The 14240-nt window shown below is 47.2% G+C and overlaps 1 protein-coding gene across 2 annotated transcripts in view; it reads right to left on the bottom strand.

Moving 5' to 3' along the window:
* HOXD3 (homeobox D3) overlaps window positions 1–13378 on the bottom strand; it is a 37372-nt gene extending 23994 nt beyond the window's left edge. The window contains exons 1-2 of one of the 2 annotated variants that reach the window (XR_014018147.1): window positions 13238–13378; window positions 9139–10042 (exon numbers count right to left, since the gene is read on the bottom strand). The gene's annotated coding sequence lies outside the window, so the exon portion shown is untranslated. Of the gene's footprint in view, window positions 1–9138; window positions 10043–13237 lie in introns of those variants that run through there. The other variant, XM_081262255.1, reaches the window with a different exon arrangement.
* Window positions 13379–14240: the final 862 nt, after the last annotated feature.

Raw genomic sequence — 14240 nt, 5'->3', positions numbered from 1 at the left:
AGAAAGATAAAGCATCCTAGAGATGGCGGCTTTATTACCCCCTCTTGGGATCCAAAATACCCTTCTCCTTCCTCATCAAGTGATATTTTCCAGAAAGGAGTAAATGCCCTCAGCAGCAAAAGCAAAAGAGGCAAGAAGGAAATCTCTTTTGCCTGTTCCTTCCCCCACTGCTTGGCTAATTCAGGTTGGTGGCCAAGCTAGTTGTCCCAGAAGCCACACATTTACCTTCCTGGGCCCTCAGCCCGGCTGGCCTCTCCGTCCCTGCTGCTCCTGCAGACCCCAAGGCAAGGCGCTGCTCACAGGCACCGAGCTGACCTGAGCTGAGGCCGGAGTGCTAATGGTGAAGGGTAGGGTGAGGGGTCATTCAAAATCATTTACAAACATATCACAAAGTTTCATTATTTTTGCTTTGCCGACAGCAGCACACAAGAGTACAAAAGTTCACGAATTTTGCCCGCCCCAGCGCCTCTGTGCTGTCCGGGGCTTGCCCGTCAGTTCAGGGCATCAAGAACGAAGACACATTTAGAAGCCAGGCAGAGTTCAGAGACAGAGAGTTTTCCTGGCTTGAATGAGGTTTTTAGATGCATGATAGTAGGCCAAGGGTATCCAAATTTTTAATATTGTTTTGATCCACCCCACCTATAATTCAAAAATTAGTTTTTCAGTCTCAGACCTGGGTCTGTGGGGCAGGGATACCCCCACCCCCATCATGCCTGGCAAATTCGGCTGCTTCTATTCTGCACTTGGTACATGCACAAATGCCTCCAACTCTTTGGTTCTACTGCTTTAGTTACTTTACAGGAATTTCCTCTGTGTCTCTTTTAACAAGGGCTTTAAGGCTACTGAATCTCTTTGTCCCAAGAGAGTATCACCAATTTCCCCTAATACCAAGTGCTTTTCTCTACCTGGCTTCCTAGAATAGTGGGCCTACCTAGGTATTGCCCAGGCAAATTGGGGGAGTCTGATGAGGTGGGTGAGGACTTGGGCCAGTGTACACATTTTCATATTTGTTAGACGCTGTGACCTGCATTTCACCTTATTGCTCGACTTGTTCAGACAGGTCAAAGCCAACGAGTTATTGATGAACAAAAGCGTTAAATATTCACCTCTCGCTCAACTGCCCATACTAATGCTTTTGATCTCTCGGGCTTTTTGTGCTGTGTTCAGCTACCAGGCACCAAATGTGAGTTTGCAAGTGAGCAGCATTGGCAGAGATAAGCACCTAGAACCAGGGCAGCAGGAGAAAGGCGGCAAGACCAGGAGGTTCTGAGGACACTCTCAGCCTGGAGCCCAGAGCCCTATTTTACTTGAGCCAGACTGGGTCAGAGAGGAACTAGGTGAAGTGCTGGGTAGATCTCAACATCTCAGGGTGAGCACAGCCCCAGGGAGTCAACTACTACCCAGCCCAGCAGGGCAAAGAAACTCAGCCCTGAGACCAGCACTAGTTTCTCCAACCATGAATAGAGGGGCCGCTCACAAGAAAGGGAGGATGCCTGGTTCCTGCAGCCCTAGCGCATCCCATCTTCCATTATAAGAAAATCACCTCCGTTTTGCAGTGAGGGAGGGGTCATTATTGTTTTCTTGACCACCACTAGCACAATCTTAATGAGATGGTCCTCCTGGAGACTTCACAGATCTCCTCAGAAGTGTACCTGTCTTTCACAGGCAGCTCAGAGAGATCCAAACTTCCGAACCAAGGAACCCAAGAGTCCCTGGCCCCACTCCACCCCACCCCTACTGTTTCCTTAGGGCACCAGCAACTCTGGCCCAGAAATTCTTAAACTGCTGTTATAGAAAAGCAGAGGTAAACAAGAGGAATCTGTACTCTCCTCACCCAGCTCGTGTCGGAAACCCAGAGCCCACACTGCTCAAGTTGGAGCAGGGGGAGGGGTGGGAGAAGGATGTCCGTGTAAAGCTCCAAATTATCAGCCCTTCCCGGAAGCGGGCCAGCTGAAAACACGCCAGCCCATTGAGGGTTTTTTGTTTGTTTGTTTGTTTTTAATTAATGTATTTAAATGGAGGGGGCAGGAGAAGTCTGGGCGAGATTGGGCCAGATTAAGCTGGACTGGGCTGAGGAGGGGGATCACTTGCTGTTTACTGTGTTGTTGGAGCTGGAGGGGATGCTCCCCGCTACTTATTAGGGTGGGCTGCTAATTAGCTGCATGCTTCTTGACCCAAGCGACCGCTCCAGCGGAGCTGCACCTGTGTGAGAGGCGAAGCCTGAGAAGGCCGGGAAGAGCCAGGGAGGCCCAAAGAGACCAGGGCGAGACCCCGCGCGGCAAGTTCCCTTAGGCAGGTGACTGTGAACTAGGCCCCAGAAAAGCTGCCCAGGAGCTCAACTTGGAACCTCCACCTCCCAAAGCGAGCTCTTCTCCACCGGCCAGGCCCGGGGAGGCAGGGCCGTTCATCCACCCGCCCACTGCGCTGGTCCTTCACCCACCATCTCCCAGGATCAGGACCGCCTCTTCGCAATTCGGAAGAAACGGGAAGGTACTTACAGCGGCGCTTTCTCACGGTCCTGAACCTGTTGCAATGAAAACGGAGCTCACTTAAATTCCACAGAATAATAAAAAAGAAATAGATGACACAGAAAAATGACAAGACCCAGACCTCCTCACCCCAGGCCATACCCAGACCTTCCTGCTTTGGGCGCGGGTCCCTGGGAATTGCGCAAAGTTCTCCTCGGACCGCAGCGCCCAAGGGCAGACCCACAGAGAACAGGGGAGAGTTCGGTCCCCACCACCTCCCCCACTCCCCGCACCCTTGGGCAAAACCCTACTGGTTGTTTGGCCCGCCTCAGACTGTCTTTAACAGGGTTTCCGCAGTGGGAAATCGGGAAGCGAGGAGAAAATGGGCCTTTGTGTCTTGCCTTCAGCATAATCAGCCGGGTGGGTGCAGGTCTACTGGAGGGAATGACCGGTCCATCTGTCCCCTAACCCAGCTCCCCTTCTCTCTCTCTCTCTGGAAGTAATTCAGCTTTCTTTTCTAGTTTCAGATCGGTTTCAAATTCCTCAACCCCAACCAGTGACCCTCCAAAACCTGCCTTCTCTTCCTCCCTAAAAAAAAGGATCAGGCACAACTGGGACTTGCCTTTTCTCTTCTTCTCCAATCTAACACAAAGAGCAATTTCCAGGGGAAATGAAGACCCAAATGATAATCAGGGAGGAAGAAAATCAATGGGTTTAAAGGTAAATGGCAATTCTTTAGATTGTTACCTAGCTCTCTGGGTATGACATCAATGTTTCAGAATTGCTGCTGGAGAACCCACAAACCATCTTACAAAGCAGCGGTCCTTTCAGGGATTGGTGTTCAGCTTTAAGTATTTAGTCTTTTCCAGTTTTATTCTAGGATAGCAATCTTCTCTGAGAAATCTGAGGGGCAAAGCCATTTCCACACTCATTTTCTCTCCCCACCCAGAATACCACTGTTTTACTCCACTTATGAAGTAGATGCTCCATCTTGGGGAGGGGAAAGGCAGTAAGTTCCCCTTGTGAGTTAGAAGCCTTCAATTCCTAACTTTCCATGTTCAGAAGAGAAGGAAAGAAAACTTAGATTCCCTTTCTATGTGTCAATTTAGGGTTTAGGCTTAAATTAGAATTAACTTCAATGAGACTCCCTAAGCAGCAAAGTCAGGGCAGAGCAATCCTCCCCCCACCTCCAGTTGTTGTGGAAAAAGTAAGTGACTTACTGTTTTTCTTTCCTAGTGGGCAGGGGAGCTGGGAGTAGAACTGTCTCCTTCTGAGCCCGGCGCTGGCTGGAGCCTCTCACTTTCCTATCGCTGCTCCAGGAATCAAGCATCTGCACTTGTATGCTCTTAACCTAATTTATGGTGGGAATTATATTTTGGCTTGTCAACTCTCAAGCCATAAAACAAAGTTTATTGGAATCACGTGCTTGTAAATAGCCACTCAGGTCCCATCTCTGCAGAACCATAAATAACCTTTGCCTTTAAACTTTTATTCACTAAATAAAGGTTCACTGCAACTGTTCCCTCAGATTTAAATAGTTCCAAATATCCAGAATGCAAGGGAGGTCATATTCATATCAATACCCCAGGCTTTTCAAATAGCATCTTTTCAGAGAAGGCTGTTTAAATTGGGAGATAGTGCTATTTGGAAAAGGCTGGTTGGTGGGCATGTCTTATGATTCTTTGGCTGCATTCGCTGTGAGTACCATCAACTCCTTTATTTCAATCGTTTTCTAGCTTTAGATGTGGTAAAGAGGAAAGTCAAAGGCCACTTCTTATTTGCTTAATGAAAGAAGTTGGAAATTATTTGAGATTTTGTTCAAGTTTCAATAGAGAAAGAGTGGTTAGGGAGAGGCTGGGTGGGCTTCGGGTGGGGATGGCAATTGGCTTCCTCTGTATTGTTGTGGATGGGCTTGGAGAATGTTGAAGATAGCCACATGCCTAGAGCTTTCTATAATTTCCTTAGATCTGAAAGAGAAGACTTTGCAAGTGACCAAACTGCTTAAAACAGCAAGACTTGGGGTTTGGCAAAGTGAGAAAGTGGAGAATAGCCCCATCGGAATCTTTGGCAACTGAAGCTCTAAAGAAGGTTATAAAACAATAAAAAGGTCCTGGTGTGAAGGGGAGAGGGTGTGAGGAAGCAAATGAGGCTCTCAAGGAACTCAAGCACAGGAAGTCAGATGTCCCCACTTCCACCAGGCCCCCAACCACAGGGCTCAGGGCTCACTGGTCCCATAAGGTCCAAATTTGAGTGAGATCTTCAGGAGAGCTCCCCTATCCTCAGCCCCCACCTGGACATTGCTGTCCCCACCACAGGGGCAGCCTAAAAGAGGAGGAGGGAGTGTGAGGCAGTCCTGCTGAGAAAGCCTGGGAAAGGCAGAGGCACTTGGGCCCCAGTGCTTGGGGGAGGCGGGAAAGGTGAGAGTGAGAGGAGGCAGTGGGGAAGATGCGCACAACTCCAATTAGGGACACACAAAAAGAGAATTGACCCCCCCCCCCAGCATCCTTCAATGGCCTGCTAGAGTTGCCTTCAAACAGTGTGAAAACACATGATTTTGGCTATTTTAATAAGGTAATTTGTGTTCCTTTAGATTTGTAGAGCACACATCATACTATACAGATTTCTAAATCAAATTAGTTGCAACAGTTCCATCTGAAAGTCATCTCTTTACAACTTCATTTCCACCCCATTCCACATGCATTTCCAAACTTATTTCCTGATTTGGCTTTTATTAGCTGAAAATAGGGGGCTGGTAATTAGCCCAGACAATAGGACATCCATTCCTCACCCTTTTATATTTCATTATGCACATAGGTAAATTTTATTTTGTTTGCAGTATGTGGCATCTGTTATCAAAATAATGAGTATAGATAACCCTTCAAAAAGTTGTTTCAAATTCCATTAGCACCAGGTGAGCAGCTTTGAAATTAATCTTTATTTATCACCTGTTTAAAAAAATAAAAGTTTGAATATTGAGAAAAGTTTGTTTTTGAGTTAATAACAAATTAATGAAAGGATTAATCATGACTTTTTAGGCAATTATTATGAGATTTTTATGGGACTGAGGTAAGAAGAAGGCAAGCTGAGGAGAAACAGTGCTTGGAACAGTGCCTTCTCCTAATCAGGGCTCAGTAGATATTTTTGGGTGAATAGTGATGAAGGATGGCAATTGAGACTTGCTTGCAACCTTCACTGTAGCTTACACCAGAAGATAACATTTTACAGTCTACTGTGGGTATTTATACAATGACAGAAAAGGAGTAAGAAAAAGGAGGGAAGAATAGGATATATTGAGACAAACATCTATCATTTTCTGATCTTAGGACACTCAGGCAAAGTTATTAAAGAGAAAGTGTCCACTTCCTACAATTGTCCTTTGTCTCCCCCACCCCCAATGTCCTGGGCTTCTGTAGATGAAAGAGAGTGAGGGAACTGGAAAGACAAGCTGAGCATGAATGGGAAGAGCACAGCTAGCAATGTGGGAGCTTGGAGGTTCCCAAAGACTCAATGGTGGGAGTGGTGGTCATAGTCTGTATGTGTTAGGGGGAGAATGAGCCTTTTTAAAAATCTTTAAGGAATTAGTTTCTGAGTAAAGTAGAACTTTGGTATTGTCCCTTCCCACATACCTAGAAAGAGCAAGTCTTGGGAATTTCTGCCTGGTCAGCTTCCATAAGACAGGGCCCCTTGTATGACTTCTCCAACATGGAAGCCACAGCTGTTCCCAGGGGGAGAGAGGAAGGGATTCAGGAGGCTGCAGCTCTATTGAAATGTAATGCAGGTCAGCCCTCTGCTATGTGGCCCCAGGGAAGGATATTTTGATCTTGACTGTAGGAGGCCTCTTGCCTGGAGGTGGTGTTGAGTTCTCCTCTTAAACTAAATGTTTGAACAACCAGAAAGGACAGGTAGAGACTGGGGCTTTGGATGAACTCCATGAACTTCCTGGGCAAAGGCAGAAGGAGTAAAGAGAATGCCCAGAGTTAGTACTTTAGGCACAGGCTGGGTTAAAGCCAGAGAAGGGATGAGCAGGGAGTCGCAAGCAGGAGAAAAATGTGGTTCAGGTACTATTATTATATATTACCAGTACATTACTGGTACTGTACTATTCAAAGCATAACACCTTCCTCCCCTCTCCTCCACAATGGAATCATTGGAGCTTGTTTGGAGTCCTATGGGAAGAAAAGTTGATCCCAGCAGAAAAGGCCAACTGTGGGATATAAGACCCCTTCCCAAAGAAAAGGATGTCTGACTCAGGGTCAGGGCCAGAAAGGGTTCCAATGGTCCCAAGAAGGGTAGGAGTTACAGTAGCCATCTAAATTATAATAAGAATACTGAGGTTAGATGGCACAGAAGTTGGAAGTGGCTAGGGAATTTGAGTGCTCTTACCCAAGGCCATGGACAGACTCCACCTGACAGGGCTTATAGGTGAAAAGACTCTTTTCAGAGAACATCTTGCCTACATGGACTTCTAATGAGGTCGAGAGAAGCAGCTCAGCCACAGCTGTGGAGGAGGCCTTGTGTAAAAAAAAACCTATGGGGAGATGTCATGAAGCCAGAGCTAAGGAGATACACCTGGTTGCAGATGTATGCATATGTATACACTGAAGTAGTATTTATATAACTCTGCATAAAAGATATAAAAAGTCATGTGAGGATCTCATGTTTGAGGTCAGCCAGGGCAACTTAGTGAGACCCTGTCTCAAAATAAAAAAAATAAATGCCAGGCTTGATTGTGCACACCTGTTATTCCAGCAGGTCAAGAAGCTGAAGCAGGAGGATCACAAGTTCAAAGCCAGCCTCAGCAACTTAGTGAGGTCCTAGGCAACTTAGTGAGACCCTGTCTTTAAATAAAATATAAAAAGGGGCTGGGGATGTGACTCAGTGGTTAAGTGCCCCGGGTTCAATCCCTAATACCTAAATAAGTAAATAAAGCTGGGGATATAGCTCAGTGGTAAAAGCACTCCATTCAATCCCCAGTACCAGGAAATAAAGTAAATAAATAAAAAGATACAAAGAATTGGAAGAGCCAATAGAGATTGTGAAGAATAAAGTCTCTCTAAGACACATCTTGGCATAACTATGGCCTGAGTTGTGATCTGGGGCTCAGCCATATCAGTGCACAAGCAGATTAAGGGGTGGGGTGGATGGAAGGGGGTGGTCCCTAGTTTCCTCTGCTGTTGCCCATTGGCCTTTTGTGTTCCTTCCCCACCTCAGATTTCAAGAGACTAAAGAAGGTCCTTCCTCTGGGGCTACAGAAGAGTAAGAGAACCAGCCAGGTGGGTGTGACTGATAGGAGGAAATGGTAGTGATGAAGAAGATGACTGTGGGGGCTAGGAAATGGGACCTGCTCTCAGGAAGGACCTGAAGCCCTCTGTGGTAGAAGACATGCCTGTGTGAGATGAGACTCCTCCACACTAAGAAGCTAGGTACACTTTCCTCCTAGGTATATCCCTGATAAAAGTATATGCTAGGCACTGATTCTCAATAGGCCAGGTTCTATGCTGCCCACTGCAGTAAAAAGATAGAACCCAGAACTTTGTCCTCTTGGGACTACTTCCTGTGTGGCCAAGCCTCTTTTGTTCTTAGTAGAGTTTAAGAATTTGATGAAGGCTAAAGATGTAGCTCAGTGGTAGACCACTTGCCTAATGTGCATGGAAGTGCTGGATTTGATCCCCAGCAGTGAAAAAACAAAAAACAAACAAACAAAAAACCCACCAGGATTTGGTGTTTGGACCAAGTCTGTTTTGGCTGGTAAGTCTGATTGCTAAGCATAAAAGGGATAATAATAATTAGGAACATGATTTGAATTATTGTCCCCAAATACCACTGTAAATACTTAACTAGTGAATTAAAGCAAACAGTGCCTAACATATAATAGTATAAGTAAAAATCCACACAACCACCCTTGAAGGTACTCATTATCCCTACTTTTCAAACTAGGAAACAAGCTTAGAGAGTTTGTCCAACTTGCCTAAAAGTCACATGGCAGGTAAGTGTTAAGAGTATAGGTTAGAATTCAAGGTGTTTTGAATGCAGAACCAGCTCTCTTTGAAATTTCTTAGCCAAAAGTAAGGATCTAGGAGACTCCCTGAATGAGACAATTACTCAGCCTTTGTGGTAGTCAATGTTAAAAAAAAACAATCACAGATGGAGCCCCAGGATCTCTGGGAGATGCCTAGTTGTAGAGACAGACAATTAACACAGCTTCAGAAGAACAAAGAACCAAGCAGGGGAGACACTTGACCAGTGTGCATTAATTTGTTCTGGGGTGGGGCGTTTTAAAACTGCAGGTCCCTGGGTACCATATCTGGACATTCTGATTCAGGTAGTCTGGGAGGGGACTGAGAAATCTTCAGTGAAATCATTGCTCTAGAGTAGGGAGAGAAGGGGGCAAAAGTCTGCATTGCTAGGAGACAATAGGTCATCAGTGGGGTTGATCAGAGCCAGTTGTTAAAGTTGGGTGTTAACTTCTGGTGCAAGAAATGCCTGTAGAGCCCACCAAAGGCCTGAAATGAGCCAAATGGTGGGTAAAGGGTGTATGCATGGTGTTGAGAAGAGTAGAAACATACATGTGTAGTTCTCAAGTCATGAAATAAATGGGTTTTGCCCAGGAGTTCTTAAAGTCTGTTAGGAGTCACAGGATCCAGGCCTGGTTCTAAGTGAGCAGGGGCGAATCCCATCAGCTTGTTGTAGGAGGCTCTGCACAAAGTGCTTTTTGAAGGCACCAGGAATCTGAGGGTAGGGCAAATGACAGGAGAAGCAGCTAGAGGTAGTCTGGCTGGAAACCAATGGGCTGGGAGCAGCTTGCCCCATCACAGGATCCTAGTTGATAGTTCCTAGGAGCACAGCTTACGGAAATCGCGCCCCCTCTGGGAAGGCGGAGAAAACGAGGTGGTCCCAATATCCCAGCACTGGCTTTAAGGCCCTTGGGGCCTCGGAGCTGCCTCCTCTGCTTGTCAGAAGAAGAGACCCCTGAGTATGGGCAAAGCATCTCGAACTTTCGTCCAAGGCTCAATGCACTTTGCTCGCGGAGGCGGAGAGCTGGGAGAGGGAGGGGCGGCTCACGTGTCCTCTTCTTCCCCCCACACCGCCCAGTCAGCTCCCGCCCGGGGCATCAGCGGCGTCGCCGCAGCCCGCGAGACGCTTGTCCTACAGCGCCTCCTCCTGGACAAGGTGCTAGACAGCAGAGCAGAGAGACAGGCAACCCCGGAAACCCCAGTTCTGGGGCTTCGTCCAGCGGGTGGAGGTCTCCCAGCACCAGAGGCTTGTCCTCTAAGGTCCCCGAGGGCTGTCTCTCACCACCCCACCCCCCAGCACAGAAAACAAGCCCGCGGCCCAGAAGCACGCATCCCCCATTAATTAGACGAGCCCAGGCAGAAAATCCGTCCAGTTTGTCGGTTTATTTATTTATTTACTTGACTGCTCTCCGCTGAGCCGCTCTCCCCACCCCAGCCCTCGAACGTGCTGCGCTGGCGTAACAAGATCCGGGAATGGTCTGCCTGAAAGATTGGCCTTAAGTTTGGCGGTTTGAACAGGCGCCAAGAGGAAAGGCCTCTTCCCAAAGCAGACGCACCAGGCTGAAAAAAAAAAACAAAAAAAAAAAAAAACGAAATCTATACACTTCCCCGAGGGTCAAATATATCTATGTCTATAGCTGTAGAAGTACCTTTTAAAAAAAGATCGTCTCCATTGGCTACTAACTGGTGTTTGCAGCCTGTTTCTAAAAATACAGATTTAAATCGGGGTGGGGGGTGGTAAATCACGATTGAAAATAATGTAGCGAGGCAAAACTCTTTGGCTATATTTAGACGGAAGGCTGGAATAAAGGAATGGAGAGTAGCGAATCCTGAGGGAAGGGGTAATGGAGAGATCCGGTTGTATCTTCCTGCCAGGAGTCCACGGCCCCCTCCCCCCACCCATGCCGCACTGGTTGAATCCCTGGGCTGGGCTATTTCACTGCACATGCGCCAGACTAGCACGCGTGGTCGACGTTGCGGGGCACTGAGCTGTGCCCGCTGCGTGCCCTGCGGAGTGCGGTATTCGGCACCACCCTCTACTCCTGCGCCTGGCTGCAAAGGGGCTTCGAAGCCCCATCTGGAAAAGGCAGGAAACGTACTTTTCTTTTTCAGGAAAACCTGTACTAAAAAGCCTCATCCATTCCAATTTGCAAGCCCTGTACCACCAAACCAACAAAATCAAAATCCTAATGTTGTCAATGATAACTCTGTGTTGTCATTCGGATCTGAAATTTCATATCTAGGGCACTTCTTTCCCTTAGTCGTCCATCAAGACGGGGAAAACCACCTTATGTTCAGAGAACACAACTTTTCCCTCTTTCTGGAAAAGTATCAAGTCTAAGGGACCAATCCCTAACAAGACGATATCTATTTACATCATTTCCCAAAACATGGCTCTAAATTGGATTTAAATCGGAATCTGAGTTCTTGGTAGCTTCTCCCCAGCTTCCGGTGCCCCCCACAATCCCTGCCTGGTCGCCGCACTGCGGCGAGGCCGTAAATACCTCTAACAGCTGCCTGCCAGCCCAGGGTGAAATACTGTCTTTGTTCCGATTTCTCCTGCCTCACCGATTCAGAGAACAGAACTCTGGTGAAATATATTTGTTTGGAAAAATATCTGATGGGAAAACACAGTTGGTTTTCAGTTCTAATTCTTGGCCACATTTTTAAGAGTGAGCTTGGCTCTTCTTCCTAGTCCTCCCAGAGATCACAAGCCGTACCACAGCCTGACCCAGAGACACACTGAGGCCCCGACAAGCTTACTGGCTTCCTAATCTATAAATGGACAAAGGTCTGGTCAAGGACGCTAGGAGTTACACTTCCTGGACTCTGAGCTCTTAGGGTACAAGGGTTTTTAAATTTCTTTTCATTTCAGTTGTTGTCGGTTTAACAGAGACAACAGGGCAATTTCGTCAGTGGCAACAACCCCAACTAGTTTCCTTGTGGACTAAATGGCCTGAGTTGAAATATAATTTGCATTATTCCTCTAGATACAATCAACCATATCTTTCAAATGAGCTCAGTGCTATTATGGGGCTTACAAAGAGCCCCTCAATCCTCTATATCTGCCCATGACATCACCCTCTGCTGCATAATTGAACCTGCAGACTACCTTGGTTCTTAGCAGCTTGAACTCACTGGGCCATGAACCTGAGGAAAAATGTTTGAAGCTCTGAACCCACAGCTTGTTCATTAGAGCCACAATTTCACTCCTACCCCCACCCTTGCTCCAGCTGACCTCCAGTTCCTGGCCCGGCCTATGAATAAACCCTGCTCAAGTCTACTTTTCAATAGAGAACACTTTCTACAGATATCAAAGAATGATCTCAACATCATCAAACTGGTAAAGAAATAATTACAAAATACAGAAACTCCAAGTAAAAAAATATCACTTAAGAATTCATTATTTGTTAGTGATCAGAGTTAGTGACTTAGGACAATCCTGCAGATGTCACTGACCACAAATTGTGGCCCGCCATTTTGAAATGAACATAATCCCATAGCTAATACCTAAAAATATCTTTCTATAAATATGGCATATATTGTTCAGAAATGTTCTTCCAGCCAACACTGTTACACTGAAATGTTTGGGGGAACAATAAGGATTTGCTATTAGGTGCGTTGGGGATGATACCCTGACATGCGCAGTTAGACCCCATGCGCAATGCGGCAGATTGTCTAAAGGTTTTCATATTTCACAATATTCATGAAGGAATTAGGCAATAGGATTTGCAAACTGCATCCTCAAGTGCCATTCAAAATCTGTGAGGGAAAAGCAGTATAAAAATTTTCTACGTTTTTCCCCCCTAACAAATGTGTGGTTCAGTAGTTTTGAAGCAGAGAGGAAAATGTTGCTATGTAATGTTTATTGGTAGGCAAAACCCCCAATACATTTAGAAAGCCAAAAGACCTACTCTTTTGCTACTCTGGCAAAAGACAAAAACACCCGGTGTTTGAATTTACAGTGCTTTGCATTTCTGAAATGTCTGTTGGGTTTATCCTAAGATGTGCTCCAGTTTTTTTTGACATTATTACTTCCCAAACCACGCATCCATTTTGTAGCATAAAATAATCCAAATTCATCTGAGAGACTATCAGATTCAGAAGAAACCTATTTTGAGTTATTATTTTTTAAAAAAATCCCCTGAGCACTAAAGAAATATTTAAAATTTTATCCCATACCCAAGGCCCAATAAACATTAAACCCTAGAAATTAGCCAGCATCATTACCAAAGCCTCGATTAAAAAAAAAAAAAAAAAAAAAAAAAGCACACTCTGAGTACATAGAATCCACCCCACCCCCATCCAAAGCTCTAACTCTCAAAAAACACCTGTCAGCCTCTCAGGTACCTCGGAACATAGACAAACCGCAAAACCAACGTCTTATTCTACAGGGTGCCTTTATTGACCCCCCACAATTCCAACAAAGCTAAAAGACTCAGGAACCATCTTCACACCCTTCCTCCAAGGTCGGGATTGAGGGGCTCTTGATTTAGTCAGTGGGATCCTATCTGCTGCTGCCCAACTCTGGAGGAAACCAGACTTTCCCCCTTCGACTTCTGAGCCCAGCAGGTCCCCACCCGGCCCCCAAGGGACATCCTGGGGATGGATTAGAGGGCAGGGGTGCATACAGTGACCCCTAGGTTCCAGGGATGTATAGGGGGCTGGGCTGGGCTCCTCGAACCGCGCCAGGCGGTTGGCACTTCGAGCTCTTCGCTGGCAGCTCTCGGGGCGCGGGGAAGGGGTGACTCTTACCCGGAGGCTGTCCAGCGGGAGCCGGCGGTCGGCCTGGGCGGCTGCTGTAATCCACTAAGCACAGCCTGGCTGCGCGCACTCTGGGCAGCAGGAACTGGCTCATGTTGGAGAAGAAACCGCGTCGGAACCGCGCGGCTATTCACTCGGAGCAGGCCTGCTGCTGCCGGCAGGCGGTGTCAGCGCCGGCGGGGGGCTCGGCGCCTGGGGTTCCTTCCGGGCTCCCCACCAGCTTCGGAGGCGGCCGCGGTGCGTCCGGAGCTAGCGGCCGTAGGGTCAGGCCCGGTGCCGGGCAGGAGCCGAGGCCGCAACGGACCCCGCAACCCCGCAGCCGCCGACTGGAGCCCACCTCTGCAGAGACAAAGGTTAGAAAAAGAGGGGGTGAGGCTCTGGGAAAGCAGAATGCGGGGGGAAATTCGCCTGGGAAATCAGGAAAAAGGCCGTGAAGGCGAGCGGCGCCTGCACATGACCAGCCGCAGCCAATGACGACCGCAAATAGGTCATAAAAAGGTCTATTACCAAGTTGTAAATTTTCTTCAAACAAAAAGGAATTTACTGCAATTCCTTGCGGATTTTGCACATACAGCTCGCAAGCGCCATGTTTTTTCCTCTTCCCCGTCTTTCTTTTTCTCGCCTTTTGCTGTCCTCTCCCTCCTTTCTCTCTCTCTCAGTCCCACTCCTCCAGTCCTTTTTTCCTCTTGTCTCCCAGGTCTGTTGGTCTTTCTCTCTTTCCTCTCCACCCTCTCTCTTTTCTCCCTCACTCCCCGCCTCTCCTCTCTTCTTTTTCTAGGAAAGTGTGTGTGTGTGTGTGTGTGTGTGTGTGTGTGTGTGTATTTAATTTGGCTTAAAACCTCTGTGCCTTTGGCTGCCCTGTTGGAAATGGTTGGCTCAGGTGCTAAGGAGGTCATTCCTCCAGCAAACCCCCAACGTCTTCCACTACCTTGATAACTTGGCTTCTCCTCCCTTCCCTTCATAAAAGGCTTGTCCAGAGGGGCAGCCAAGCACT

This window comes from Spermophilus citellus, assembly GCF_964194105.1.
Source record: "Spermophilus citellus genome assembly, chromosome: 11".
Classification (NCBI taxonomy): domain Eukaryota; kingdom Metazoa; phylum Chordata; class Mammalia; order Rodentia; family Sciuridae; genus Spermophilus; species Spermophilus citellus.
This window is presented reverse-complemented; position numbering and strand designations above follow the sequence as displayed.